Here is a 4,906-nt window from a genome sequence, read left to right on the forward strand (position 1 = left end):
GGATTAACTGTGAGCCTCAGGTGGGGCAACCTGATGACCCTGTATCTACCCCAGCGCTTAGAACAGTGCTCCGCACATAGTAAGCGCTTAACAAATACCAACATGATTATTATTATTACTGGACGTTCTTGAGGAGAGCGGAATTGTGGATCGAGTGGTTTTATAGAGAAAGGATCTGGGCAGCAGAGTGAAGTACGGACTGGAGAGGGGAGAGACGGGAGGCAGGGAGGTCAGCAAGGAGCCTGATAGAGAAATCAAGGTGGGATAGGAGAAGTGCTTGGATTAACGTGGTGCAGTTTGGATGGAGAGGAAGGATGGATTTTAGCCATTTTGTCAAGGTTGAAGTGACAGGATTTAGTGACAGATTGAATACGCTTATGTCTATGTAGAAATGCGAATTGGGCTGCCATGAGCTTACTATATATTAGGCACTCTTCTAAAGACAGGAGTAGATACAAGATAATCAGGTCAGACACAGTCCCCGCCCCACAGTGGGGGTCTCAGTCTAATTAGGAGGAAGAACAGGTATTGAATCCCCATTCGCAGATGAGGAACCTGGGGCTCAGAGAAGGTAAGTGACTTGGCCAAAGTCACCCAGCAGGCAAGTGCCAGAGTCAGGATTAAAACTCAGGCCCTCGGACTCCTAGGCCTTTGCTCTTTCCACCTAGCCCAACTGCTTTTCACATTCTTGTTAGGGAGATTACCCTCTCTCAGGTACTTTTGTTCCATTAAATATTTTTACCTCGTCCTTTGTTTTGTAAGGTGAGGAGGGGAGACTGACTCAGGCTCCTTGAAGTTATGTTGCCCTAACCTGGAGAGAAATGTTCGCGGTCTCCCGATTCAAAAGCCTCAACTCCAAGGAGCGGGATTTTGCCTCAGTCCACTTGCGTGGGTTTGGGAAGATGCCGTTTAAGTCGAGCGGTGGTGCCAGCAGTCGAAATGGTGGAGGGATCTCTGTTGCTGTGCGAAGAATCCCTTGCCACAAGGATCGTCAACCTTCTTTCGGTGCGTACGTGTAAGAGGTGCTGGGAAAGAAGTACGTGGACACCAGACGTGTGAACTAACCTTCTAGAACTCTCAATCTCAATGCCACACTGGTTGATCACTTACGCGGTAACGTAACGCCGTCATTGTTGATTTAGAAGGGGATAAAAAAATTATACTCCAAGTTCGGTTTGGCTCCTTTTCCGTTGGCCGAGGGGTCGAGACAAAAGAAAAAGATGCGCCAAGCGTAATCTACGTTGAGCTCCTAGGGATATTTCCTCATCAGCACATTAACTACCCTGTTCGGATCCCGCCGAGCTGAATCTGTTAACGTCCTATTGAACTCCAGTTCACTAAAAGGCTTCATCAGAGATAAACACTGGCAGGCAACGGAATGAATTAGCATAGAGCAGACTAACTTTGTCAGCTAATGGTCTGTTCTGCATCCACCATCAGCATTCTGGAGAAATGTAAGCCATGCTAACCACGCATTTAAAGGCTTTTTGCAGGACCGTGCATAAAAGGTCAGATTTGCATATGATAAAGACGCAGAGAAGGTTGTTTATAGATCCACGTGATCTCCCAGATCTTCTGAATCCTCAAAATGAGCTTATCCGGGCAATTGAGAATCGGGGGAATCATTTGACATTAATTACAAACCTTTCCTCTCCGGACGATATGTGTAAATTGTATGTTTATTACGTACTCAGAGTTCAAACAGTATGAAAAGCTGGTGGGCACCCACATTTCTAACTAGCCGGCTAGTATTTGGAGTGGGTGAAAGGTCATTATTTTTATGACTGTGTCCAACCTGATTAACTGGCATCTACCCCACTGTTAAGAACAGTGCTTGGCATATAGTAAGTGCTTAATAATAATAACAATTATAATTATTATTTTATTAGGAAATAGTAGAAGAGCAGCAACCCCCTCACCTCTTAGTTCAGTGCCTGGCACATAGAAGGTGCTTAACAAATACCATAAAAAAGATGAAAATGAACACACTGGCACTGCAAAGGGTGAGCATGAATTAGTCGGATAATTGAACTTACTCCTTTGCAAGAGATAGGGGTGAATCAGAACTGCTGCCCTTTCTTCCTATTCTTCCCTGTCCCTGCTTAAATCATCTTTTCTTCCCATCGCCACTAAGAGATCACTTTCACTTGAGGACCTACAGTGGCTGCCCAAGGCCTAGGGGAGAGACCCCAAATTGGCCATGATTTCAAGTTCCTCTACTGATTGGACAACTCCATCTTTAGCTTATTGTTCTTACTGCCCCACCTTCCCACTTCTAATCTTCTAATCCAGCTGAGTTGCCAGCTTTTTCTCCCATTTGCAGTCTCCCCTCTTGACAGCAGGCTCACTGTGGGCTAGGAACATGTCTCTAGAACTCAGTACAGTGCACTGCACAAAGTAAGCACTCAATAAATACCATCGATCCTCTAGACTGTAAGCTTGCTGTGGGTAGGGAATGTATCTACTTATTTTGCTGTATTTTCTTGCCTCCCTAGTATTTAGTAGAGTCCTCTGCCCTCCATAAGCGCTCAATAGATGTCACTGGTCCTCTAGACCGTAAGCTCATCGTGGGCAGGGGATGTGTCTGTTATAGTGTAATATTGTGCTCTCCCCAAGCACTTAGTACGGGGCTGTTCACACAGTAAGTGCTCAATAAGAACCATGGATTGATCGATTGGTACTTTTCCCCCTGTACTCTGAGGAAACCTCTCCCAAAGTCTGTCAGGCCTTTCCTTTCCTGCTTAAATATATAATAATAATAATGGTGGTATTTGTTAAGCGCTTACTATGTACAGAGCACTCTTCTAAGTGCTGGGGGTAGATACAGGGTAATCAGGTTGTCCCATGTCACAGTCAATCCACATTTTACAGATGAGGTAACTGAGGCACAGAGAAGTTAAGAGTCTTGCCCACAGTCACACAGCAGACAAATGGCAGAGCTGGGATTCGAACCCTCACCTCAGACTCCCAAGCCCCGGCTCTTTCCACTGAGCCGCGCTGCTTCTCTAAATATATATGTATATATATATATACACTGAATATATATATATAAATATATTTAGTATATATATTCAGTGTATATATATTCAGTGTATATATATATTATTCAGTTTATATAAATGTATTCAGTATATATATATGTATATATATTCAGTATATGTGTATATATATATATATATAGTAGTTGTTAAGTGTTTACTACATGCCATGGCACTGTATTAAGAGCTGACATAGATACAAGGTAATCAGGTTGAACCCAGTCGCTGTCCCACATGGGGCTCACAGTCTTAATCCCCATTTTCCCGAATGAGGTAACTGAGGTCCAGAGAAGTGAAGTGACTTGCCCAAGGTCTCATAGCAGACTAGTGGCAGAGCTGGGGTTGGAAGCCAGAACCTTCTTATTCCCAGGCCTGCCCTCTATCCTCTAGGCCTTGTTTTGGTGGAAGTCTCTTCCGGGTAACTGGTGGAGAGGAACAGCGTGGCCTAGAGAGAGTCTGGAGACAATCCTCGCTCCATTATTACCCGTAAAATTTGCTTGTGGACCTCCGAACTCTTCCCCTCACCCACCAGCTATTTGAGGAGAAATTACGCTGTTGGATATTCCCCTCCCAAGTCCCGCTATGAGCCCTGGGCAACACTGGTGTCCCGATTTCGTTCTAGGTTGTTTTCATTTGCGATAACCTGCTCTGTCATCAGGGGAGAACCGCAGATGGAACCGCTGTCCGCAGTCTAGCCCCGTGGCGGTAGAGACGGGGTCGTCTTAGGAAGCCGAAACACGGACCGACATCGAGAATCGCTGAGGCTTTCGAAGTCCTGTTGCTTCTGATGAAACACATCTGCGTAGTGGGAACGACACCTCTCGTCCCTTTCCATCTGTTTCCGGTCAAAAGCCAAAAGGGAAGGGCCATCTCTTGACAGAGAACTAGGCGCGACTTGTCCAACGGAATACGTGCTTCCCCCGGAGAGCGGGGATTTTTTCGGAACGTGAATCCTCTGGGCAGGCTACGTCACGTCTGGCACGATCCCCCGTTTGTTACAGCTCAGAGAGTTGGAATGGACACGGTTTCAACTGGGAATGTGACTCCAGGCATTCGTAATTGAAATATATACCATACACGATCTCTTTGCCTTCAACATTAATACCCATCTGTTGAAATGGCATGGAGCCTGCGCTTGAGTTTATTAGAACGAGGTCTGTAGAGCACAGGTGTCTGAAAAGGATGGTTTAGCCAGGCTTTCCTCACCCCGTCACCTCCCTTACCCCCATCCCCACCTCTCTTACACGGTTCTTTCATCTCGGCGTGAGGCTTCTCTCGTCAGCCTGCCTGTTTTGAAAACTCTATTCGTGTGAGAAGAAACTAGCACGCTCTTACTAGACGTCCCCTGAAATGCCTCTCCTCGGTGAGGCGTGAGATCGCCGGGGACACAGAGAAGGGAAATATTTTCCAAGTGGAAAATCGTCGGCCAGCTTTCGTTGTCAGGGCTGCATCTGGGTTTCAAACATCCTGCCTCTCGGTTTGTGCTTTTTGGGCAGAGGCAGCGCGGCTCACTGGAAAGAGCCCGGGCTTGGGAGTCAGAGGTCATGGGTTCGAATCCCGGCTCTGCCACCTGTCAGCTGTGTGACCTTGGGCAAGTCACTTAACTTCTCTGGGCCTCAGTTACCTCATCTGTCAAATGGGGATTAACTGCGAGCCTCACGTGGGACAACCTGAATACCCTGTATCTACCCCAGGGCTCAGAACAGTGCTCTGCACATAGGAAGCGCTTAACAAAGACCAACATTATTATATATCGGATTACACCATTATTATTATCATTGTCGTTATTATTATATTTGTTAACTGCTTACTATGGGTCAAGCCCCGTTCTAAGCCCTAGGATAGATACTAGAGAAGCAGCGTGGCTC

The 4,906-nt window shown here is 46.3% G+C and overlaps 1 long non-coding RNA gene across 1 annotated transcript; it reads left to right on the forward strand.

Moving 5' to 3' along the window:
* Positions 1-772: 772 nt before the first annotated feature.
* LOC114814343 lies at positions 773-4,159 on the forward strand. The gene is made up of 2 exons (XR_003762133.1): positions 773-1,454; positions 3,661-4,159. It is a non-coding gene; the product is annotated as an uncharacterized LOC114814343 (long non-coding RNA).
* Positions 4,160-4,906: the final 747 nt, after the last annotated feature.

Source organism: Ornithorhynchus anatinus, chromosome 9 (genome assembly GCF_004115215.2).
Source record: "Ornithorhynchus anatinus isolate Pmale09 chromosome 9, mOrnAna1.pri.v4, whole genome shotgun sequence".
Taxonomy (NCBI): Eukaryota; Metazoa; Chordata; class Mammalia; order Monotremata; family Ornithorhynchidae; genus Ornithorhynchus; species Ornithorhynchus anatinus.